At 48.2% G+C, this 26,002-nt stretch overlaps 1 protein-coding gene across 3 annotated transcripts in view; it reads right to left on the bottom strand.

The window, feature by feature from the left end:
- Window positions 1-26,002, bottom strand: part of LOC112235930 (leucine zipper putative tumor suppressor 2 homolog) — a 116,345-nt gene that overhangs the window by 26,816 nt on the left and 63,527 nt on the right. The window contains exon 1 of one of the 3 annotated variants that reach the window (XM_042299029.1): window positions 5,799-6,034. The exons of the other annotated variants lie outside the window; for them this stretch is intronic. The gene's annotated coding sequence lies outside the window, so the exon portion shown is untranslated. Of the gene's footprint in view, window positions 1-5,798; window positions 6,035-26,002 lie in introns of those variants that run through there. 3 annotated transcript variants of the gene reach the window in all.

The following is a 26,002-nucleotide window of genomic DNA, read 5'->3' as shown; positions in this document are numbered from 1 at the left end:
TGGTCTATAATTTCTGTTTATTTAGTCTGGTCTATCTATAATTTCTATCTGTCTGTCTGTTCTGTCTGGTGTGTCTTGTCTGGTCTATCATTTCTGTCTGGTCTGTCTCTGGTCTGGTCTTGTCTGTATGGTCTGTCTGTCTGGTCTTGTCTGTATGGTCTGGTCTTGTCTGTCTGGTCTGTTATGTCTGGTGTGTCTGGTCTGGCCCGTCTGGTCTGGTCTGTCTGGTCTTGTCTGTCTCATTTCTGTCTTGTCTGTCTGGTCGGGTCTGGTTTTGTCTGCATGTCTGTCTGGTCTGTTTGGGTTGTCTGGTCTGTCTGTCTGGTTTGTTTGGTTTGTCTGATCTGGTCTGTCTGTCTATCATTTATGTCTCTGGTCTGGTCTTGTCGGTCTGGTCTGTCTGTTCTGTCTATCTGGTCTGTCTATCATTTCTGTCTGTCTGGTCTGGTCTTGTCTGTCTGGTCTGTTCTGTCTGGTGTGTCTGGTCTGTCTATCATTTATGTCTGGTCTGTATGGTCTGGCCTGTCTGGTCTTGTATGTCTGGTCTGTTTGGTTTGTCTGATCTAGTCTGGTCTGTTTGGTCTGGTCTGTCTATCATTTCTGTCTGATCTGGTCTGTCTGTCTGGTCTGGGAATGAGGAGGGAAGGCATTGTGAGGGGAAATTGCTGAGTTTCCTCTTGCCAGTTGACTTTTCGTAAATTTTGGAATTCCAGTGTGAATTTCCAACCACTAATCGTTATTTATCAGTGGCCAGCAATCAGACATAAGGACAGACGTGTTTGTGTGGGGGTTGCAGGTTGCAGTCAGACAGGCAGACATCAGGGATAATATGAATACTGTTAGTGGTGGTGTGTGTGTGTGTGGAGAGACTCTGCCAGCCTGCTACTGTCCATCAGACGCCACTCCCTAATCAACCCCTTGACACTGCCCCTAGATTCCTATCACTCCTCATTGCTCTGTACAACGGAGAGAATGAGATAGATATGACAGGTCCAGCTAACTAATGATATCACAGTCCAATGATATCACAGTCCAGAACATCTGATTCAACTCATCATCAACATCTTGATTAGTTGAATCCAGTGTGTTGGTACCTCCTCATCAACATCTTGATTAGTTGAATCCAGTGTGTTGGTACTGCCTCATCAACATCTGGATTAGTTGAATCCAGTGTGTTGGTACCGCCTCATCAACATCTGGATTAGTTGGTACCGCCTCATCAACATCTGGATTAGTTGAATCCAGTGTGTTGGTACCGCCTCATCAACATCTGGATTAGTTGAATCCAGTGTGTTGGTACCTCCTCATCAACATCTGGATTAGTTGAATCCAGTGTGTTGGTACCTCCTCATCAACATCTGGATTAGTTGAATCCAGTGTGTTGGTACTGGTCTGGAACAAAAGCCTCAGCTACAATGACTGTGTTGTTCTGTTGCTGTAAGCCAATGGGAAAAGTAGCTCACACTGTTGTATACTAGTTGAGGTGATCCCCTATTGTTGGGTTTGTTCACTTTTACAGCCAACCCTGATTAGTCTGACAGCGATTGACGAGGAGCTCAAAGAACGAGAGAGACAAAAGGAACAAAAAGTGAGGGGATAAACAAAACTTCCCTCAAACTCTCCTTTCTTCCTGAGGAGTTGTTTCTATAGTAAGTGGACAGCTATTGTTTAAGAGTTAAAGACGACAAAGACAATGGTGTTTTTTTGTTATCTCACTCTAAATCCAATCTCACTCTTTCATGAACAAGAGGAGGGGGGAGAAAAATAATAGGGAAGCCCAGTAACAGAGCCCTGCATCTGGGAAGAGGATAACTACCATATCCAGGCTTCAGCAGGAGAAACTAGGCCACACTATCACAGAGATTCAAAATGTCTCCTGTTTCTGCACAGCGAAGTCAAGGTTTTCAATAAAGGACTTAAGTGAGAGAGGAGGCTGATGGCTGAGAGAGGAGGCTGATGGCTGAGAGAGGAGGCTGATGGCTGAGAGAGGAGGCTGATGGCTGAGAGAGGAGGCTGGTGGCTGAGAGAGGAGGCTGGTGGCTGAGAGAGGAGGCTGGTGGCTGAGAGAGGAGGCTGGTGGCTGAGAGAGGAGGCTGGTGGCTGAGAGAGGAGGCTGGTGGCTGAGAGAGGAGGCTGGTGGCTGAGAGAGGAGGCTGGTGGCTGAGAGGAGGCTGGTGGCTGAGAGGAGGCTGGTGGCTGAGGGTTGTAGCATATGTTGGTTGTTTCTCAGGCAGTTGGTATGTACTATGTTAGTTGTAGATTGGAGCAGCTTTGGTATGTTCTGTGTGAGTTTGTTGCTCAGTCAGAGCCTATTTGATGTCCTGTGTTTCTCAGTGTGTTTGAAATGGTTTATAATATTCTGTTTCATTTGTTCCCAGGGGGTAAGGGGAAGGCACCTAGGGAGTGCTTAGGCAAGAGGCCCGCGGGCATACATATACCTGTAGTATATTCCCTGTCTAGGCACACTAGGTAACACCTGGGCGGACCACCCCCTGTATTTTGGTTAGGGCACCAGGTGGTGCTAAATTAGGTAAGTAGTGGGTAGGCAGGTAAGGTAGGAGAGGGGGCTTTGAGATTACTTTCTTTGCTTTGGTTCCGTCCTGCCCCTTTTCCCCAAATTTACCGTGTGATGAACGTTACAATTCTCTGCCTTTTGTCATCCTTACTCGCACCTACAGTCCATACCTTTCACTTCACGGAGAATGAGTTGTAGCAAGTTGTTACGCACGCCTCTGAAGAGGGAACGCAACACCGAGACAGTAAAACAATCATTCAATTAATCATTAGCAGTTTCCTCGCTGCTGACTTCAAGCAGAATGCATAGTTGGTAAGATCAGACACACACGCACGTGCACATTCGCACACCCACAAACAGGAAGATGTATTCCATACCAGCGTTTACAAGCTGTGCTGCCTCAGTCAAACTGTGCCAGGTAGTGTAGAATTCAGGATATCCCATCATAGAGTCCGAGAGTAGGGGGAAACCACAAGGTGCAGAAAAGTGATTAAATACACACACGAAAAGACACACAGTACTGTCACTTTAACTCTAATTCCCTGAGAGGTGGATGGTAGAGGATGGTGGGTAGGGTGGATGGAGGGCAGGGTGGAAGGATTGGGGGCAGGAGGGATGAGGGTAGGGTGGATAGAGTGGTATGGAAAACACCGCGTGTAGATGGTTGTGAAATCAAATCGTTTCAATCCATGTTGAATTCAGGCTGTATCACAACATGTGGAATGCGTATTCAAACCTTTCTGAATGCACTGTGAAGGCCTGGCACAGGGGTCAACAGAACGAATGGAAAAGAACAGAGAAAATGAGAGAGTCAGAAGGGAGAGGAGGGACAATAGGGAATAGGTCATGAGGGATTTGGAGGTTTCGGGAGGGGAGAAAAAAATAAATGGAGCTATCTCACATCTCCCCGTGGTTAGAGTCAAACAAGTGTGATGACGTGTGAACAAACTTTAACCGACCCTGGCCCCTGTCATCCAACAAGCCTCTCTCTCTCTCCTCTCTCCTCTCCTCTCACACACTGAGCGCATGAGTCAACATTGGGTCAATATGGAAAGGGTTTTGAGACCTGCAACATGTGACACGCATTTACCTCATCTGTTTTGATCCAAAGTCTGAGGTAATATGAGGTAACCATCCTGTCCATCTCTTTCCTGTCTCCCTAACCCGGTCTCTTGCTTTGTCTATCAATTCCTTTCAATTTAAGGGGCTTTATTGGCATGGGAAACATGTATTTACATTGCCAAAGCAAGTGAAATGGATAATGAACAAAAATTAAATAAACAATAAATAAATCAATAATAACAGTAAACATTACACTCACACAAGTTCCAAAAGAATAAATACATTTCAAATGTCATTATGTATTAATACAGTGTTGTAACGATGTGCAAATAGTTAAAGTACAAAAGGGAAAATAAATAAATATGGGTTGTATTTACAATGGTGCGTGTTCTTCACTGGTTGACCTTTTCTTGTGGCAACAGGTCACAAACCTTGCTGCTGTGATTGTACACTGTGGTATTTCACCCAGTAGATATGGGAGTTAATTGGATTTGTTTTCTAATTTTGTGTGTCTCTAATATGGTCAGTCACACAGTACGTTTGGCAGTAGCTGAGGAAGTTCAGTTTCCACCTCATTTTGTGGCCAGTGTGCACATAGCCTGTCTTCTCTTGAGAGCCAGGTCTGCCTACGGCGACCTTTCTCAATAGCAAGGCCATGCTCTATCTCCTTCCTCTCTCTGACACTCTCACCTTATCTCTGCCTGTCTCTCTTTAATCCCTTGTTTCTTTCCATCCTGACATCTTGTCTCACAGAAATATGCCATCACCCTAATCACAGTTAAACCGGTCTATACAATTAGTTCACAATTACATTCACTCACTCTATAATTGTGTAGAATGTCTCAGATCATCAACCTCTATGTGGCCTAACAAAAAGCTAGAATATAAGGTTGAGCTATACTTATATAGCCTAGAATCTGATACAGATTCTATGTTGTTGAAATGAATCAATGGTGAGCTCAGTATTTACATTGGTTTAACCAGGCAACACAAGATAGCTGCAGTGAAAACTCTGCCAAATGTGCTGACAGTGACACAGTGACACATTCATAATAACAACAAAGGAGAAATGACAATGTTCCTATGATGAAGAAACTGCTAATTATAGAGAAGACTAAACAAGGACTAGTTCTGTGATCTACTTTCTCATCCAGACACTGTCCGTGTGTGTGTGTGTGTGTGTGTGTGTGTGTGTGTGTGTGTGTGTGTGTGTGTGTGTGTGTGTGTGTGTGTGTGTGTGTGTGTGTGTGTGTGTGTGTGTGTGTGTGTGTGTGTGTGTGCTGTCCGTGTGTGTGTGTGGACAGACTGAATAACTCCCTTCTCCCAGCCAGCTGTCAGACAGAGGGGTAATATATGTTATCCAGTTAACCTCAGTAACACAGACCACAGATAAATAACCTACAGCCAATAAACAGATTGCTGAAAATCAATAATACAACATAATCCCCTGTCTCCCGAAATCTGTCTTCTCTCCCAAAAACCCACCTCACCTCCCCCAACTCTAAACCGTTACCCCAAAATCCTGAGCCCCATCTCCCCAAAATCCCCCTTCGCCCCACCTAAACTTTACCCCAAACCCCCCAGTTTAGCCCTTAAACCATCCCCAAACACCCACCCTTCACTTAAGACCCACCCACACACACACACACACACACACACACACACACACATCAGAGTTACTATAGAACTGGACCCCAGAATAACACCCAACAACTGACTGGAGGTCTGTTCAGAGTTGTAGTAATTGTGGATCTGTCCCCATACAAACTCCAGTATCAAGTGATCTAGACTAGTGATCTAGACTCAGCCCGTACTGCCAGCAATTGCTGCATTTGGCTGAAACAGCCTGGCTTACTGTGCCATTTCCACAGTAGTTTCCTGTGTTTCTGTTTGAGCAGGTACACACACACACACACACACACACACACACACACACACACACACACACACACACACACACACACACACACACACACACACACCTTCCATTGATAGAACTTCAACAGCAGCTTTTCCACACCACCTTGAGTGCCTAAAGTTTCCATGAGGAACTTAGATTCTCTAAACAGAGAAAATATCAAATATTTTCTAAGCACGAACAAAATGAAATGCACGTGAGCACACACACACACACACACACACACACACACACACACTTCAGAGTAACTTTGATCATGTGCCATGCTTTGGCTTGCACACACACACAAATACACACACTCACCCCCGTGAAATCGCTGCATCGCTGCCTCCGCTTGTCTCCGTCTCTCCTTAAGAAAATCACTACAGTCCCAGTTTGCTGATTCAAATCCTCCTCTGCTCCTCCCTTGTTCTCCTCTCCTCTAACTTTCCTTTATTTCACAGACCACTGTGAGGAGTCTTGAAGGGAAGCCCTCTTTCCTTCTCCTCTTCAGTCTTCGCTCTCTTCCTCTGCTCTGCTCTCCTTCCTTCCCTGCTGTCTTTCTTAGCACCGCCTCCTTCCCATCCTCCTCCCCCCTCCACTCCCCTCCTCCCTCCCCTCCTCCCTCCCCTCCTCCCTCCCCTCCCCTCCCCTCCCCTCCCCCCCTCCCTCCCCTCCCCTCCCCTCCCCTCCCTCCCCTCCCCTCCCCTCCCCTCCCCTCTCTCTGCTCTCTCACTTTGTTTGTTGGCCCCCTGCCTCCCTCCCCTCCTCCCTCCACCTCCCCTCCTCTCTCTGCTCTCTCACTTTGTTTGTTGGCCCCCCTGCCTCTCTCTCACACACTCAGCTTTCCTCTGTTTCTTTCTTCGCTCTTCTTTCTCTCAATTACATTTCCAATGTAATGTTTCCCATGCAATTCAAAGGGCTTTATAGGCATGGGAAACGTATGTTTACGTTGCCAAAGCAAGTGAAATAGATCATAAACTAAAGTGATTTAAACAATAAAAAAATGTACAGTAAACAAACTCACAAAAGTTCCAAAAGAATAAAGACATTTCAAATGTCATATTATGTATTTATACAGTGTTGTAACAATGTGCAAATAGGTAAAGTACAAAAGCTAAAATAAATAAATGGTGTTTGTTCTTCACTGGTTGCCCTTTTCTTGTGGCAACAGGTCACACATCTTGCTGCTGTGATTGCACAATGTGGTATTTCACCCAATATATATATATATATGGGAGTTTATCAAGTTGGATTTGTTTTCGAATTCTTTGTGTCTCTAACACGGTCACACATTTGGCAGGAGGTTAGGAAGTGCAGCTCAGTTTCCACCTCATATTGTGGGCAGTGAGCACATAGCCTGTCTTCTCTTGAGAGCCAGGTCTGCCTACAGCAACCTTTCTCAATAGCAAGGCTATGCTCACTGAGTCAAAGTGTTCCTTAATTTTGGGTCAGTCACAGTGGACAGGTATTCTGCCACTGTGTGCTCTCTGTTTAGGGCCAAATTACATTCTAGTTTGCTCTGTTTTGTCATTTTTCCCCCAATGTGTCAAGTAAATACATTTTTGTTTTCTCATGATTTGATTGGGTCTAATTGTGTTGCTGTCCTGGGGCTCTGTGGGGTCTAATTGTGTTTCTGTCCTGGGGCTCTGTGGGGTCTAATTGTGTTGCTGTCCTGGGGCTCTGTGGGGTCTAATTGTGTTGCTGTCCTGGGGCTCTGTGGGGTCTAATTGTGTTGCTGTCCTGGGGCTCTGTGGGGTCTAATTGTGTTGCTGTCCTGGGGCTCTGTGGGGTCTAATTGTGTTGCTGTCCTGGGGCTCTGTGGGGTCTAATTGTGTTGCTGTCCTGGGGCTCTGTGGGGTCTAATTGTGTTGCTGTCCTGGGGCTCTGTGGGGTCTAATTGTGTTGCTGTCCTGGGGCTCTGTTTGTGAACAGAGCCCCAGGACCAGCTTGCTTAGGGGACTCTTCTCCAGGTTCATCTCTCTATAGGTGATGGCTTTGTTATGGAAGGTTTTGAAATTGCTTCCTTTTAGGTGGTTGTAGAATTTAACTGCTATTTTCAGGATTTTGATAATTAGTGGGTATCGGCCTAATTCTGCTCTGCATGCATTATTTGATGTTTTACATTGTACCCGGAGGATATTTTAGCAGAATTCTTCATGCAGAGTCTCAATTTGGTGATTGTCCCATTTTGTGGATTCTTGGTTGGTGAGCGGACCCCAGACTTCACAACCATAAAGGGCAATGGGTTCTATAACTGATTCAAGTATTTTTAGCTAGCTCCAAATTGGTATGTCAAATTTTGTGTTGCTTTTAATGGCAAAGAAGGCCCTTGTCTCTAAGATCGTTCACAGCTTTGTGGAAGTTACTGTGGTGTTGATGTTTCGGCCGAGGTATGTATACTTTTTTTGTGTGCTCTAGGTCAAAGGTGTCTAGATGAAATTCGTATTTGTGGTCGTGGCAGCTGGACCTTTTCAGAACACCATTATTTTTGTCTTACTGAGATTTATCAAACGGCCATGTGGAAAGAAATGTGTTTTTTTTTGCCAATTTCCATAAATTTGTATAGCAGACACTCATGCCAAATGGAGTCAAAAGCTTGACCTTTTTTGGTTTGTTTGTCAATTAGGGTGTGCAGGGTGAATACGTGGTATGTTGTATGGTAATTTGTTAAAAAGACAATTCGACATTTGCTCAGTATATTGTTTTTCCTGAGGAAATGCACAAATCTGCTGTTAATGATAATGCAGAGGACTTTCCCAAGGTGGCTGTTGGCGCATATCCCACGGTAGTTATTGGGGTCAAATTTGTCACATTTTTGGTGGTTTGGGGTTATCAGTCCTTGGTTCTAAATATTGGGGAAGATGCCAGAGCTGAGGGTGATGTTAAAGAGTTTAAGTATAGCCAATTGGAATTTGTGGTCTGTATATTTTATCATTTCATGTAGGATACCATCAACACCACAGGCCTTTTTGGGTTGGAGGGTTCGTATTTTGTCCTGTAGTACATTCAATGTAATTGGAGAATCCAGTGGGTTCTGGTCTTGGAGGGAGGGAAAATGGGAGAGGGAGGGAGGGAAAATGGGAGAGGGAGGGAGGGAAAATGGGAGAGGGAGGGAGGGAGGAAAATGGGAGAGGGAGGGAGGGAGGGAAAATGGGAGAGGGAGAGAGGGAAAATGGGAGAGAGGGAGGGAAAATGGGAGAGGGAGAGAGGGAAAATGGGAGAGAGGGAGGGAAAATGGGAGAGAGAGATTTAGGGATTTCTGATGTGGGAAAATGTTTTTGGAGAGAGAGAGAGAGAGGGAAAATGGGAGAGGGAGAGAGGGAAAATGGGAGGAGAGAGGGAAAATGAGAGAGAGGAGGGAAAATGGGAGAGGGGGGAGGGAAAATGGGAGAGGGGGAGGGAAAATGGGAGAGGGGGAGGGAAAATGGGAGAGGGAGGGAGGGAAAATGGGAGAGGGAGAGGGGGAGGGAGGGTAAATGACAGAGGGAGATGGAGAGGGAGGGAAAAGGACAGAGCGAGAGATGGAGAGAGATGGAGAGGGAGGGAAAAGGACAGAGCGAGAGATGGAGAGAGATGGAGAGGGAGGGAAAAGGACAGAGCGAGAGATGGAGAGAGAGAGAGGGAAAAGGACAGAGATGGAGGGAAAGGGACAGAGATAGAGAGAGAGGGAGGGAAAATGGGTAAATGACAGAGGGAGGGAAAATGGGAGAGAGAGAGGGGGAGGGAGGGTAAATGACAGAGGGAAATGGAGAGGGAGGGAAAAGGACAGAGCGAGAGATGGAGAGAGATGGAGAGGGAGGGAAAAGGACAGAGCGAGAGATGGAGAGAGATGGAGAGGGAGGGAAAAGGACAGAGCGAGAGATGGAGAGAGATGGAGAGGGAGGGAAAAGGACAGAGCGAGAGATGGAGAGAGGGAGGGAAAAGGACAGAGATGGAGGGAAAGGGACAGAGATGGAGAGAGAGGGAGGGAAAAGGACAAAGAGAGATGGAGGGAAAAGGACAAAGAGAGATGGAGGGGAAAAGGACAAAGAGAGATGGAGGGAAAAGGACAAAGAGAGATGGAGGGAAAAGGACAAAGAGAGATGGAGGGAAAAGGACAAAGAGAGATGGGGAGAGAGGGAGGGAAAAGGACGGAGAGAGGGAGGGAAAAGGACGAAGAGAGGGAGGGAAAAAGACAGAGAGAGAGAGGGAGGGAAAAGGACAGGGAGATGGGGAGAGAGGGAGGGAAAAGGATGGGGAGAGGGAAAAGGACAGAGAGAGATGGAGAGGGAGGGAAAAGGACAGAGAGAGAGGGAGGGAAAAGGACAAAGCGAGAGGGAGGGAAAAGGACAGAGAGAGAGGGAGGGAAAAGGACAGAGAGGGAGGGAAAAGGACAGAGAGATGGGGAGAGAGGGAGGGAAAAGGATGGGGAGAGGGAAAAGGACAAAGAGAGATGGGGGTAGGGAGAGGGAGGGAAAAGGACAGAGAGAGAGAGGGAAAAGGACAGAGAGAGAGATGGAGAGAGAGAGAGAGGGAAAAGGACAGAGAGGGAGATGGAGAGAGAGAGGGGGAAAAGGACAGAGAGAGAGATGGAGAGAGAGAGATGGAGAGAGAGAGGGAAAAGGACAGAGAGAGAGGGAAAAGGACAGAGAGAGGGAAAAGGACAGAGAGAGAGATGGGGAGAGAGAGAGAGAGAGAGAGAGATGGAGAGAGAGGGAGGGAAAAGGACAGAGAGATGGAGAGAGAGGGAGGGAAAAGGACAGAGAGAGATGGAGAGTCGGAGGGAGGGAAAAGGACATAGAGAGAGGGAAAAGGACAGAGAGAGAGAGAGAGAGGGGGAGGGAGGGAAAAGGACAGAGAGAGAGATGCAGAGAGAGAGAGGGAAAAGGACAGAGAGAGATGGGGAGAGAGAGAGAGAGAGAGGGAAAAGGACAGAGAGAGATGGAGAGAGAGAGAGGGAAAATGGGAGAGAGGGAGGGAAAATGGGAGAGAGATAGGGAGGGAAAATGGGAGAGGGAGAGAGGGAAATTGGGAGGGAGAGAGGGAAAATGGGAGAGAGGGAGGGAAAATGGGAGAGAGGGGGAGGGAAAATGGGAGAGGGGGGAGGGAAAATGGGAGAGGGAGGGAGGGAAAATGGGAGAGAGAGAGGGGGAGGGAGGGTAAATGACAGAGGGAGATGGAGAGGGAGGGAAAAGGACAGAGCGAGAGATGGAGAGAGATGGAGAGGGAGGGAAAAGGACAGAGCGAGAGATGGAGAGAGATGGAGAGGGAGGGAAAAGGACAGAGCGAGAGATGGAGAGAGATGGAGAGGGAGGGAAAAGGACAGAGCGAGAGATGGAGAGAGAGAGAGGGAAAAGGACAGAGATGGAGGGAAAGGGACAGAGATGGAGAGAGAGGGAGGGAAAATGGGAGAGAGAGGGAGGGAAAATGGGAGAGAGAGAGGGGGAGGGAGGGTAAATGACAGAGGGAAATGGAGAGGGAGGGAAAAGGACAGAGCGAGAGATGGAGAGAGATGGAGAGGGAGGGAAAAGGACAGAGCGAGAGATGGAGAGAGATGGAGAGGGAGGGAAAAGGACAGAGCGAGAGATGGAGAGAGGGAGGGAAAAGGACAGAGATGGAGGGAAAGGGACAGAGATGGAGAGAGAGGGAGGGAAAAGGACAAAGAGAGATGGAGGGAAAAGGACAAAGAGAGATGGAGGGAAAAGGACAAAGAGAGATGGAGGGAAAAGGACAAAGAGAGATGGAGAGAAAAGGACAAAGAGAGATGGAGGGAAAAGGACAAAGAGAGATGGGGAGAGAGGGAGGGAAAAGGACGGAGAGAGGGAGGGAAAAGGACGAAGAGAGGGAGGGAAAAAGACAGAGAGAGAGAGGGAGGGAAAAGGACAGAGAGATGGGGAGAGAGGGAGGGAAAAGGATGGGGAGAGGGAAAAGGACAGAGAGAGATGGAGAGGGAGGGAAAAGGACAGAGAGAGAGGGAGGGAAAAGGACAGAGAGAGAGGGAGGGAAAAGGACAGAGAGAGAGGGAGGGAAAAGGACAGAGAGGGAGGGAAAAGGACAGAGAGATGGGGAGAGAGGGAGGGAAAAGGATGGGGAGAGGGAAAAGGACAAAGAGAGATGGGGGTAGGGAGAGGGAGGGAAAAGGACAGAGAGAGAGAGGGGGAGGGAAAAGGACAGAGAGAGATGGAGAGAGAGAGGGAGGGAAAAGGACAGAGAGAGATGGAGAGAGAGCGGGAGCGAAAAGGAGAGAGAGATGGAGAGAGAGGGAGGGAAAAGGACAGAGAGAGAGAGGGAGGGAAAAGGACAGGGAGAGAGATGGAGAGAGAGAGGGAGGGAAAAGGACAGAGAGAGAGCTGGAGAGAGAGAGGGAGGGAAAAGGACAGAGATGGAGAGAGAGGGAGGGAAAAGGACAAAGAGAGAGATGGAGAGAGAGGGAGGGAAAGGTACAGAGATGGAGAGCGAGGGAGGGAAAAGGACAGAGAGATGGGGAGAGAGAGGGAGGGAAAGGGACAGAGATGGAGAGCGAGGGAGGGAAAAGGACAGAGAGATGGGGAGATGGAGTGAGGGAAAAGGTCAGAGAGAGGGAGGGAAAAGGACAGAGAGAGAGATGGGGAGAGAGCGAGGGAAAAGGATGGAGAGAGAGGGAGGGAAAAGGACAGAGAAAGAGATGGAGGGAGAGGGAGGGAAAAGGACAGAGAGAGGGAGGGAAAAGGACAGAGAGAGAGAGAGGGAAAAGGACAGAGAGAGAGAGGGAAAAGGACAGAGAGAGAGATGGAGAGAGAGAGAGAGGGAAAAGGACAGAGAGGGAGATGGAGAGAGAGAGGGGGAAAAGGACAGAGAGAGAGATGGAGAGAGAGAGAGATGGAGAGAGAGAGGGAAAAGGACAGAGAGAGAGGGAAAAGGACAGAGAGAGGGAAAAGGACAGAGAGAGAGATGGGGAGAGAGAGAGAGATGGAGAGAGAGGGAGGGAAAAGGACAGAGAGATGGAGAGAGAGGGAGGGAAAAGGACAGAGAGAGATGGAGAGTCGGAGGGAAGGAAAAGGACAGAGAGAGAGAGGGAAAAGGACAGAGAGAGAGAGAGAGAGAGAGAGGGAAAAGGACAGAGAGAGAGATGGAGAGAGAGAGGGAAAAGGACAGAGAGAGAGATGGAGAGAGAGAGGGAAAAGGACAGGGAGAGGGAGGGAAAAGGACAGAGAGAGGGAGGGAAAAGGACAGAGAGAGAGAGAGGGAAAAGGACAGAGAGAGAGAGGGAAAAGGACAGAGAGAGAGATGGAGAGAGAGAGAGAGGGAAAAGGACAGAGAGGGAGATGGAGAGAGAGAGGGGGAAAAGGACAGAGAGAGAGATGGAGAGAGAGAGAGATGGGAGAGAGAGAGATGGAGAGAGAGAGGGAAAAGGACAGAGAGAGAGGGAAAAGGACAGAGAGAGGGAAAAGGACAGAGAGAGAGATGGGGAGAGAGAGAGAGAGAGAGAGAGATGGAGAGAGAGGGAGGGAAAAGGACAGAGAGATGGAGAGAGAGGGAGGGAAAAGGACAGAGAGAGATGGAGAGTCGGAGGGAAGGAAAAGGACAGAGAGAGAGAGGGAAAAGGACAGAGAGAGAGAGAGAGAGAGAGAGAGAGAGGGAAAAGGACAGAGAGAGAGATGGAGAGAGAGAGGGAAAAGGACAGAGAGAGAGATGGAGAGAGGGAAAAGGACAGAGAGAGATGGAGAGAGAGAGAGGGAAAAGGACAGAGAGAGATGGAGAGAGGGGGAAAAGGACACAGAGAGAGGGAAAAGGACAGAGAGATGGAGAGAGGGAAAAGGACAGAGCGAGAGATGGAGAGAGAGGGAAAGGACAGCGAGAGATGGAGAGAGAGGGAAAAGGACAGCGAGAGATGGAGAGAGAGGGAAAAGGACAGCGAGAGATGGAGAGAGAGAGGGAAAAGGACAGAGAGAGATGGAGAGAGAGGAAAAGGACAGAGAGAGATGGAGAGAGAGGGAAAAGGACAGAGAGAGATGGAGAGAGGGAAAAGGACAGAGAGAGAGATGGAGAGAGAGAGAGGGAAAAGGACAGAGAGAGAGATGGAGAGAGAGAGAGGGAAAAGGACAGAGAGAGAGATGGAGAGAGAGAGAGGAAAAGGACAGAGAGAGAGATGGAGAGAGAGAGAGGGAAAAGGACAGAGAGAGATGGAGAGAGAGAGAGGGAAAAGGACAGAGAGAGAGATGGAGAGAGAGAGGGAGGGAAAAGGACAGAGAGATGGAGAGAGAGAGAGGGAGGGAAAAGGACAGAGAGAGATGGGAGAGGGGGAGGGAGGGAAAAGGACAGAGAGAGAGATGCAGAGAGAGAGAGGGAAAAGGACAGAGAGATGGGGGAGAGAGAGAGAGAGAGAGGGAAAAGGACAGAGAGAGAGGGAGGGAAAAGGACAGAGAGGGAGGGAAAAGGACAGAGAGATGGGGAGAGAGGGAGGGAAAAGGATGGGGAGAGGGAAAAGGACAAAGAGAGATGGGGGTAGGGAGAGTGAGGGAAAAGGACAGAGAGAGAGAGGGGAGGGAAAAGGACAGAGAGAGATGGAGAGAGAGAGGGAGGGAAAAGGACAGAGAGAGATGGAGAGAGAGCGGGAGAAAAGGAGAGAGAGATGGAGAGAGAGGGAGGGAAAAGGACAGAGAGAGAGAGAGGGAGGGAAAAGGACAGGGAGAGAGATGGAGAGAGAGAGGGAGGGAAAAGGACAGAGAGAGAGCTGGAGAGAGAGAGGGAGGGAAAAGGACAGAGATGGAGAGAGAGGAGGGAAAAGGACAAAGAGAGAGATGGAGAGAGAGGGAGGGAAAGGTACAGAGATGGAGAGCGAGGGAGGGAAAAGGACAGAGAGATGGGGAGAGAGAGGGACGGAAAGGACAGAGATGGAGAGCGAGGAGGGAAAAGGACAGAGAGATGGGGAGATGGAGTGAGGGAAAAGGTCAGAGAGAGGGAGGGAAAAGGACAGAGAGAGAGATGGGGAGAGAGCGAGGGAAAAGGATGGAGAGAGAGGGAGGGAAAAGGACAGAGAAAATGATGGAGAGAGAGGGAGGGAAAAGGACAGGGAGAGGGAGGGAAAAGGACAGAGAGAGGGAGGGAAAAGGACAGAGAGAGGGAGGGAAAAGGACAGAGAGAGAGAGAGGGAAAAGGACAGAGAGAGAGAGGGAAAAGGACAGAGAGGGAGATGGAGAGAGAGAGGGGGAAAAGGACAGAGAGAGAGATGGAGAGAGAGAGAGATGGAGAGAGAGAGATGGAGAGAGAGAGAGATGGAGAGAGAGAGGGAAAAGGACAGAGAGAGAGGGAAAAGGACAGAGAGAGGGAAAAGGACAGAGAGAGAGATGGGGAGAGAGAGAGAGAGAGAGATGGAGAGAGAGGGAGGGAAAAGGACAGAGAGATGGAGAGAGAGGGAGGGAAAGGGACAGAAAGAGATGGAGAGTCGGAGGGAAGGAAAAGGACAGAGAGAGAGAGGGAAAAGGACAGAGAGAGAGAGAGAGAGAGAGGAGGGAAAAGGACAGAGAGAGAGATGGAGAGAGAGGGAAAAGGACAGAGAGAGAGATGGAGAGAGAGAGGGAAAAGGACAGAGAGAGAGATGGAGAGAGGGAAAAGGACAGAGAGAGATGGAGAGAGAGAGAGAGGGAAAAGGACAGAGAGAGATGGAGAGAGAGGGAAAAGGATGGAGAGAGAGGGAAAAGGACAGAGAGAGATGGAGAGAGGGGGAAAAGGACAGAGAGAGAGGGAAAAGGACAGAGAGATGGAGAGAGGGAAAAGGACAGAGCGAGAGATGGAGAGAGAGGGAAAAGGACAGCGAGAGATGGAGAGAGAGGGAAAAGGACAGAGAGAGATGGAGAGAGAGGGAAAAGGACAGAGAGAGATGGAGAGAGAGGGAAAAGGACAGAGAGAGAGATGGAGAGAGAGAGAGGGAAAAGGACAGAGAGAGAGATGGAGAGAGAGAGAGGGAAAAGGACAGAGAGATGGAGAGAGAGAGAGGGAGGGAAAAGGACAGAGAGAGATGGAGAGAGGGGGAGGGAGGGAAAAGGACAGAGAGAGATGCAGAGAGAGAGAGGGAAAAGGACAGAGAGAGATGGGGAGAGAGAGAGAGAGAGAGAGGGAAAAGGACAGAGAGAGATGGAGAGAGAGAGAGGGAAAAGGACAGAGAGAGATGGGGAGAGAGAGAGAGAGAGAGGGAAAAGGACAGAGAGAGATGGAGAGAGAGAGAGGGAAAAGGACAGAGAGAGATGGAGAGAGAGAGAGGGAAAAGGACGGAGAGAGAGATGGGGAGAGAAAGAGAGAGAGAGAGAGAGGGAAAAGGACAGAGAGAGATGGAGAGAGAGAGAGGGAAAAGGACAGAGAGAGAGATGGAGAGAGAGAGAGAGGGAAAAGGACAGAGAGAGAGATGGAGAGAGAGAGAGGGAAAATGACAGAGAGAGAGATGGAGAGAGAGAGGGAGGGAAAAGGACAGAGAGATGGAGAGAGAGAGAGGGAGGGAAAAGGACAGAGAGAGATGGTGAGAGGGGGAGGGAGGGAAAAAAGGACAGAGAGATGCAGATGCAGAGAGAGAGGGAAAAGGAAAGAGAGAGATGGGGAGAGAGAGAGAGAGAGAGGGAAAAGGACAGAGAGAGATAGGGAGGAGAGAGAGAGAGAGAGGGAAAAGGACAGAGAGAGATAGATGGAGAGAGAGAGAGGGAAAAGGACAGAGAGAGATGGAGAGAGAGAGGGAAAAGGACAGAGAGAGAGAGATGGAGAGAGAGGGAAAAGGACAGAGAGAGAGATGGAGAGAGAGGGAAAAGGACAGAGAGATGGAGAGAGAGAGGAAAAGGACAGAGATGGAGAGAGAGGGAAAAGGACAGAGAGAGATGGAGAGAGGGAAAAGGACAGAGCGAGAGATGGAGAGAGAGGGAAAAGGACAGAGAGAGATGGAGAGAGGGAAAAGGACAGAGAGAGGGGGAGGGAGGGAAAATGACAGAGAGAGATGGGGGAGGGTAGGGAAAAGGACAGAGAGAAAGAGATGGAGAGAGAGGGAGGGAAAAGGACAGAGAGGGAGGGAAAAGGACAGAGAGAGGGAGGGAAAAGGACAGAGAGAGATGGAGGGGGGGAGGGAGGGAAAAGGACAGAGAGAGAGATGCAGAGAGAGAGAGAGGGAAAAGGACAGAGAGAGATGGAGAGAGAGAGAGAGAGGGAAAAGGACAGAGAGAGAGAGAGAGAGAGAGAGAGAGAGAGAGAGAGAGGGAAAAGGACAGAGAGAGAGATGGAGAGAGAGAAGGAGGGAAAAGGACAGAGAGAGAGATGGAGAGAGAGAGGAGGGAAAAGGACAGAGAGAGAGATGGAGAGAGAGAGGGAGGGAAAAGGACAGAGAGAGGGAGAGAGAGAGAGAGGAAGGGAAAAGGACAGAGAGAGAAAGAGATGGAGAGAGAGAGGGAGGGAAAAGGACAGAGAGAGAAAGAGATGGAGAGAGAGAGGGAGGGAAAATGACAGAGAAAGAGATGGAGAGAGAGAGGGAGGGAAAATGACAGAGAAAGAGATGGAGAGAGAGGGAGGGAAAAGGACAAAGAGAGAGATGGAGAGAGAGGGAGGGAAAAGGACAGAGAGAGGGAGGGAGAGAGAGAGGAAGGGAAAAGGACAGAGAGAGAAAGAGATGGAGAGAGAGAGGGAGGGAAAAGGACAGAGAGAGAAAGAGATGGAGAGAGAGAGGGAGGGAAAATGACAGAGAGAGAAAGAGATGGAGAGAGAGAGGGAGGGAAAATGACAGAGAAAGAGATGGAGAGAGAGGGAGGGAAAAGGACAGAGAGAAAGAGATGGAGAGAGAGAGGGAAAAGGACAGAGAGAGAGATGGGGAGAGAGGGAAAAGGACAGAGAGAGAGATGGAGAGAGAGGGAAAAGGACAGAGAGAGATGGAGAGAGAGGGAAAAGGACAGAGAGAGATGGAGAGAGAGGGAAAAGGACAGAGAGAGAGATGGAGAGAGGGAAAAGGACAGAGCGAGAGATGGAGAGAGAGGAAAAGGACAGAGAGAGAGAGATGGAGAGAGAGGAAAAGGACAGAGAGAGAGATGGAGAGAGAGGGAAAAGGACAGAGAGAGATGGAGAGAGAGTGAAAAGGACAGAGAGATGGAGAGAGAGGGAAAAGAACAGAGAGAGAGATGGAGAGAGGGAAAAGGACAGAGAGAGAGATGGAGAGAGAGGGAAAATGACAGAGAGAGAGATGAGAGAGAGGGAAAAGGACAGAGAGAGAGATGGAGAGAGAGGGAAAAGGACAGAGAGAGAGATGGAGAGAGAGGGAAAAGGACAGAGAGAGATGGAGAGAGAGAGGGAGGGAAAAGGACAGAGAGAGAGATGGAGAGAGAGAGGGAGGGAAAAGGACAGATGGAGAGAGGGAGGGAAAAGGGCAAAGAGAGAGATGGCGAGAGAGGGAGGGAAAAGGACAGAGAGAGGGAGGGAGAGAGAGAGGAAGGGAAAAGGACAGAGAGAGAAAGAGATGGAGAGAGAGGGAGGGAAAAGGACAGAGAGAAAGATGGAGAGAGGGAGGGAAAAGGACAGAGAGAGGGAGGGAAAAGGACAGAGAGAGAAAGAGATGGAGAGAGAGAGGGAGGGAAAATGACAGAGAGAGAAAGAGATGGAGAGAGAGAGGGAGGGAAAATGACAGAGAAAGAGATGGAGAGAGACAGGGAGGGAAAATGACAGAGAAAGAGATGGAGAGAGAGGGAGGGAAAAGGACAGAGAGAATGAGATGGAGAGAGAGAGGGAAAAGGACAGAGAGAGAGATGGGGAGAGAGGGAAAAGGACAGAGAGAGAGATGGAGAGATAGGGAAAAGGACAGAGAGAGATGGAGAGAGAGAGAGGGAAAAGGACAGAGAGAGATGGAGAGCGAGAGAGGGAAAAGGACAGAGAGAGAGATTGAGAGAGAGGGAAAAGGACAGAGAGAGAGATTGAGAGAGAGGGAAAAGGACAGAGAGAGAGATTGAGAGAGAGGGAAAAGGACAGAGAGAGATAGAGAGGGAGGGAGGGAAAAGGACAGAGAGAGATGGAGAGAGAGGGAGGGAGGGAAAAGGACAGAGAGAGAGATGGGGAGAGAGGGAAAAGGACAGAGAGAGAGATGGAGAGAGAGGGAAAAGGACAGAGAGAGAGATGGAGAGAGAGGGAAAAGGGCAGAGAGAGATGGAGAGAGAGGGAAAAGGACAGAGAGAGATGGAGAGAGAGAGGGAAAAGGACGGAGAGAGAGGGAAAAGGACAGAGAGAGATGGAGAGAGAGGGAAAAGGACAGAGCGAGAGATGGAGAGAGAGGGAAAAGGACAGAGAGAGATGGAGAGAGAGGGAAAAGGACAGAGAGAGATGGAGAGAGAGTGAAAAGGACAGAGAGAGATGGAGAGAGAGGGAAAAGAACAGAGAGAGAGATGGAGAGAGGGAAAAGGACAGAGAGAGAGATGGAGAGAGAGGGAAAAGGACAGAGAGAGAGATGAGAGAGAGAGGGAAAAGGACAGAGAGAGAGATGGAGAGAGAGGGAAAAGGACAGAGAGAGAGATGGAGAGAGGGAAAAGGACAGAGAGAGAGATGGAGAGAGAGAGGGAGGGAAAAGGACAGAGAGAGAGATGGAGAGAGAGAGGGAGGGAAAAGGACAGAGATGGAGAGAGAGGGAGGGAAAAGGTGTTACGTTCCCCAGATTATGTGTTGTAGATTGTGTATTTTGCATGTGTTTATTTCAGGAAATGGCTTCCTGAAATCCCTCAAGCAGCTGATTGATCGACTCCAGGGCTAATTGGAGAGCTGACCCCGCCCCCTCGTCAAGACACAGCTGTCTCCAATTACCCATTCCTTCTGAAGCTATATAAAAGCCAGTGTTCTGTTCAGGAGGGAGATCTTTTTGGAGGTAGAGATTTTGCTGGAGGTAGGGATTGCTGAGATTGATTGTGATAGAGGTTGATTTTGCTGGAAAGTGGTATGTTCTGTGAGTTTGTTGCTCAGATAGAGCTTATTTGACATCCTTTTGTTTCTTAGTTTGTTTGAAATTGTTTAATATTCTGTTTCATTTGTTCCCAGGGGGAAGGGGAAGGCACCTAGGGAGTGCTTAGGCAAGAGGCCCGCGGGCATACATATACCCGTAGCATATTCGCTGTCTAGACACACTAGGTAAGACCTGGGCGGACCACCCCTTGTATTTTGGTTAGGGCACCAGGTGGTGCTAAATTAGGTAAGTAGTGGGTAGGCAGGTAAGATAGGAGAGGGGGGGGCTTTGAGATTTACTTTCTTTGCTTTGGTTCCGTCCAGCCCCTTTTCCCCATATTACCGTGTAAAGGAATAAAGTCCTTGTAAACGGTACCACATTCTGCCTGTTGTCATTCTTACTTGCACCTACAGTCCATACCTTTTTCGCTTCATGGAGAGTTTAGTTGTCACAGGGTGTTGCGTTCCCTCTTCATAGAGGCGTGCGTAACATAATGGGGGCTCATCCGGGATTTTTCCATTAAACCCACCGGACCCTGCTGCTCTGAGCTCGCTCTGTGGTTAGTGATTGAGGTGTGATGGTAGGTTGTGAGTTTGGATGACTTGTTTAGTTAGTGTGTTCAGGAGACTGCATTGGAAAAGATGGCTGCCTCAGCCATCTCCAAGTTTTTTGAAGCGCCCTCTATTGATTGTTTGGTGAGGTTTCGTAAAGTAGACCTTATAGCTATAGCTGACCATTATGGATTTGTATTCTCTGAGAAAGCTTTAAGGCTGAGCTTTTGGTGCTAGTCAGGGAGGGTTTAGTGAGAGAACGGATTCTCTCACTGCAAGGAGAGGAGACGGGTAGACTTTCTGATGCCAAGTCAGAGGACAGGGCGGAGGAAGGGGTTCCTCGTACCCCCTTTACATTGACCCGATTCGATCCTTTATCTTCTGCTTCGGGTCGTTCAGATGGGACTGCTAGGCTGAAGGTGAGGCTGGCTCGGTTAGAAATGGAGCAAAAAGATAAAGAGAGACAGATGAATTTTGAACTTGAAATTAGGAAAATAGAAGCTGACAAGGAGGTGAGGATCCGACAACTGGAGCTAGATGCTGGCTCCAGTGCGACTCCACAAGCTGCTCATCATCAAGCCCACTTTGATGTGAGTAAAAACATAGCTTTAGTCCCTCCATTCCGAGAGTCGGAAGTTGATTATTATTTCTCTGCGTTTGAGCGTGTGGCCGCTGCGCTGCATTGGCCACTCGAGGTTTGGCCGCTTCTGTTACAATGTAAATTGTCTGGGAAAGCCCAGGAAGTAGTAGCTGCTCTCTCCCTGGAAGACAGTTTACATTACGATACAGTTAAAACTACCGTGTTGCGGGCTTATGAGTTGGTGCCTGAAGCTTATAGGCAGCGCTTCAGGAACCACAAAAAAACGTCTCACTGTACATTTGTTGAATTTGCTAGGGATAAAGAGTCTCTGTTTAGTCGTTGGTGTTCAGCCAGCAAAGCTAACACCTTTGCTGATATTCGGGAGTTGATGCTGTTGGAGGACTTTAAAAGCAACCTCCCAGATAGACTTGTAGTTCATTTAAATGAACAGAAAGTGGTGACATTGGCCCAAGCAGCAGTGTTGGCAGACGAGTACGCTTTGACACACAAGACTGTCTTTGGTGCTCCATGTTTTGAAGGCCGGACGATTACGTCATCAGTTCCTCGTTCAGGTCGCTTTTCCTCTAACAACCCTAAGCCTTTTCAAGAAATCTGTGAATGTTATTACTGTCACCAAAAGGGTCACGTGATTGCGGACTGCCCAGTTTTGAAAAATAAACCGAAACGGTCCCAGTCACCGTCCCCAAAAATGAGAAGTTTGGGTTTAGTCAAGTCTTTGGATCGTCCATTGGATCGAGTTATTGACTCAGCATTTGAGAAACCGGATCCTGTCTATGCTCCGTTTATCTCTGCCGGTTATGTTTCCTTAACAGGAGAACCAACTGATCAAAAGCCTATCCAAATCCTACGTGACACCGGGGCGGCGCAGTCAGTAATCATTACTGATGCTTTACCCTGGTCTCCTGAAACGTATTGTGGCTCACATGTCATATTACAGGGGATAGAGACAAAAACCGTACCTGTACCATTACACTGGGTCCACTTAGTGTCAGACTTGGTATCAGGACGTTTCCGTGTTGGTGTAGTGTCTACACTGCCAGTATCAGGAGTGAAATTGCTACTAGGGAATGATATTGCTGGTGGTAATGTCACTCCTGTGTTAGAGGTAGTAGACAACCCAGAAATCAGAACTACAGATGAGAAATTGGTTCAAGCATTTCCACATGTTTTTCCTGCTTGTGTGTTAACGAGGGCACAATCTCGCAAGCTAGGAGATGTGGTGGATTTGGCTAGTTCTATTTTTGAGAATGTTGAGGTAGAAGACAATGCACTGAGTATTCCTTCTGCATTGCCGACAGTTTTTACCCCGTAAAAACTAAGGCAGGGGAAAACGAAATCGCGCCCCAATTACATGACATTCTTTTGTCTGTCACCCCTGAGAAGGTGATTGAATGTCAAAAGAAGACACCAGTCTTCGCAAGTGTTTTGCTTCGGTAATTTCCATTGAGGAAGCTAAAACTAGACAGACTGCCTACTTTATGGAAGCAGGAGTTTTGATGCGTAAATGGGCATCTCATGACACCATTAATGACTGGAGTGAAGTGTGTCAAGTGGTTGTTCCTACACCGTTCCGACAGCAGGTGCTGTCACTCGCCCATGACCAGGCGTGGTCTGGACACTTGGGGATCACAAAGACCTATAACCGGGTCCTTCGTCATTTCTTCTGGCCAGGTTTGAAGTCTGACGTGGTCCAATTTTGTAAAACATGTCACATATGTCAACTCACTGGGAAAGTGAATCAAACAGTTCCACGAGCGCCACTCTGCCCGATTCCTGTGGTAGGGGAACCGTTTGAAAGAGTGATAATTGATTGTGTAGGTCCATTGCCGAAAACCAGGTCAGGTAACCAGCTCCTACTAACAATAATGTGCAGTGCTACTCGATACCCAGAGGCTATTCCTCTCCGTACTATAACGGCTAAGACTGTGGTGAAGGCACTGGTGAAGTTCTTCTCTACGTTTGGACTCCCTAAAGTAATCCAAACTGATCAGGGATCCAACTTCATGTCTAAACTGTTTTCAAATGTGTTAAAGACATTGTGTATTTCCCATCAGGTCTCCAGTCCGTATCATCCAGAGAGTCAAGGGGCTCTAGAACGCTGGCATCAGACACTGAAGGCAATGCTACGCAAGTATTGTATGGATACCAGTACTGATTGGGATGAGGGGGTGCCCTTTGTCCTATTTGCTATAAGGGAAACGATACAAGAGTCCTTAGGGTTCAGCCCTGCTGACCTTGTGTTTGGACACACCCCACGGGGTCCGCTGAAAGTTTTGAAGGAGCATATCTTATCTCCTACACCCAGTAGCGCCCCTAAAAATGTGTTGGATTATGTCAGTAAGATGCGGGAGAGACTGCACGCCGCATGTGCGTTAGCCCAAAAGTCTCTCTACTCGTCTCAAAAACGCATGAAGTTGCATTATGACAAAAAGGCTGTTGGCCGTTCATTTGCACCAGGGGATCAAGTTTTAGTTTTGTTGCCAATCCCTGGCTCATCTCTGTCAGCATGTTTTTCTGGACCATATCTGGTGGAAAAGAAACTCAATGACACCAATTATGTGATAAAGACACCAGATCGAAGGCGTTCTTCCCGTGTGTGTCATGTTAACATGCTGAAAACATATTATGTGCGTGATTCTCCCGACAGCTCCTCAGGTAAGCCGGTCCAGCCCGCCGTCTCCAGTGTGGCTGCGGTGGTGCTGAAGCCTGGCTGGGACCTAGATGAGGATAAGGAGGACGGGTTGGAGTTACGCCATACATTACAGCAAGGTGAACGCCTATGTAATTCAGAGATGCTGAAGAAGTTACCCTCTCAAATGGAACATTTGGATAATGATCAAACTAAGGATCTTATCCTATTGATAAACAGTTTTCTCAGTGTGTTTCAGGACATTCCAAGTCGCACATCCATCTTGGAACATGACGTGGATGTGGGGAACGCTGTTCCTATACGTCAACATCCGTACCGGGTTAATGCTAAGAAAAGAGAGGTAATGAAAAGTGAGGTAGCTTATTTATTACAGAATGACATGGCAAAACCCAGTAACAGCTCCTGGAGTTCTCCATGTATTCTTGTTCCTAAGCCTGACGGTACGTCCCGCTTATGTACGGACTATCGTCGCGTAAATGCAGTTACAAAGTCTGATTCTTTTCCTCTACCTCGCTTAGATGACTGTATTGATAGAATAGGCTCTGCTGCTTACGTTAGTAAGTTAGATTTGTTAAAAGGTTATTGGCAGGTGCCTCTGACCTCTCGAGCTTCTGACATATCGGCTTTTGTTACGCCAGATAACTTTGTACAATACACTGTGATGCCCTTTGGCATGTGTAATGCACCTGCTACTTTTCAGCGGCTAGTTAACATTGTGTTTGAAGATGTGCCAAATTGTACTGCGTACCTTGACGATGTGGTGATTCATTCGTCTACTTGGTCTGATCATCTCTCCACTTTGAAAAGTGTGTTTCAGCGGTTGGAGAAGGCTTCTTTAACCCTCAATTTGGCCAAGTGTGAGTTTGGGAAGGCTACAGTGACTTACTTAGGGAAACAAGTGGGACGAGGTCAAGTGCGCCCAGTAACTGGCAAAGTGGAAGCAATTGTTGCCTTTCCTGCTCCCACTACTCGCCGCCAGTTGCGCAGATTCCTAGGGATGGTAGGGTACTATCGTACATTCTGTAAGAATTTCTCGACGGTAGTAGCTCCCCTTTCATCTCTGCTTAGTCCCAAGGTACCATTCAAGTGGTCCAAGGACTGTAACTACGCTTTTGAGTCCGCTAAAGCGCTACTTTGTAGTGCCCCAGTGCTTGCCGCCCCCAACTTTGACAAACCTTTTAAGTTGGAGGTAGATGCTAGTATTATGGGGGTGGGTGCGGTTCTCTTACAGGAAGATGAAGACGGAGTGGATCGGCCCGTCAGTTTCTTCTCCCGTAAGTTCAACTCGTGTCAGTCAAGGTACTCTACAATCGAACAAGAGACGCTGGCTTTATTGCTTGCCTTACAGTTCTTTGAGGTATATGTGGGCTCCAGTGCCTTGCCTGTAGTGGTCTTAACAGACCATAATCCGTTGGTGTTCTTGAAACAAATGTACAACCAGAACCGCCGCCTTATGCGGTGGGCTCTGATTGTGCAAAGATATAATGTACAGATAGCTTATGTGAAGGGCTCGGCGAATGTAGTTGCTGACGCTCTATCACGGGTTTACTAACTGGGGATACGTTGGCATTTATTATTGCAAAACTAGGTTTGCAATTTTTGTGGTGGGCGTGTTACGTTCCCCAGATTATGTGTTGTAGATTGTGTATTTTGCATGTGTTTATTTCAGGAAATGGCTTCCTGAAATCCCTCAAGCAGCTGATTGATCGACTCCAGGGCTAATTGGAGAGCTGACCCCGCCCCCTCGTCAAGACACAGCTGTCTCCAATTACCCATTCCTTCTGAAGCTATATAAAAGCCAGTGTTCTGTTCAGGAGGGAGATCTTTTTGGAGGTAGAGATTTTGCTGGAGGTAGGGATTGCTGAGATTAATTGTGATAGAGGTTGATTTTGCTGGAAAGTGGTATGTTCTGTGAGTTTGTTGCTCAGATAGAGCTTATTTGACATCCTTTTGTTTCTTAGTTTGTTTGAAATTGTTTAATATTCTGTTTCATTTGTTCCCAGGGGGGGAAGGGGAAGGCACCTAGGGAGTGCTTAGGCAAGAGGCCCGCGGGCATACATATACCCGTAGCATATTCGCTGTCTAGACACACTAGGTAAGACCTGGGCGGACCACCCCTTGTATTTTGGTTAGGGCACCAGGTGGTGCTAAATTAGGTAAGTAGTGGGTAGGCAGGTAAGATAGGAGAGGGGGGGGGCTTTGAGATTTACTTTCTTTGCTTTGGTTCCGTCCAGCCCCTTTTCCCCATATTACCGTGTAAAGGAATAAAGTCCTTGTAAACGGTACCACATTCTGCCTGTTGTCATTCTTACTTGCACCTACAGTCCATACCTTTTTCGCTTCATGGAGAGTTTATTTGTAGCAGGGTGTTGCGTTCCCTCTTCATAGAGGCGTGCGTAACAAAGGACAAAGAGAGAGATGGAGAGAGAGGGAGGGAAAAGGACAGAGAGAGGGAGGGAGAGAGAGAGGAAGGGAAAAGGACAGAGAGAGAAAGAGATGGAGAGAGAGGGAGGGAAAAGGACAGAGAGAAAGATGGAGAGAGGGAGGGAAAAGGACAGAGAGAGAAAGAGATGGAGAGAGAGAGAGGGAGGGAAAATGACAGAAAGAGATGGAGAGAGGGAGGGAAAATGACAGAGAAAGAGATGGAGAGAGGGAGGGAAAAGGACAGAGAGAAAGAGATGGAGAGAGAGGGAGGGAAAAGGACAGAGAGAAAGAGATGGAGAGGGAGAGGGAAAAGGACAGAGATGGAGAGAGGGAGGGAAAATGACAGAGAAAGAGATGGAGAGAGAGGGAGGGAAAAGGACAGAGAGAAAGAGATGGAGA

Source organism: Oncorhynchus tshawytscha, linkage group LG16 (assembly GCF_018296145.1).
Source record: "Oncorhynchus tshawytscha isolate Ot180627B linkage group LG16, Otsh_v2.0, whole genome shotgun sequence".
In the NCBI taxonomy this organism is placed as follows: domain Eukaryota; kingdom Metazoa; phylum Chordata; class Actinopteri; order Salmoniformes; family Salmonidae; genus Oncorhynchus; species Oncorhynchus tshawytscha.
The sequence above is the reverse complement of the archived record's forward strand: the minus strand, read 5'-3'. Positions and strand labels throughout refer to the sequence as shown.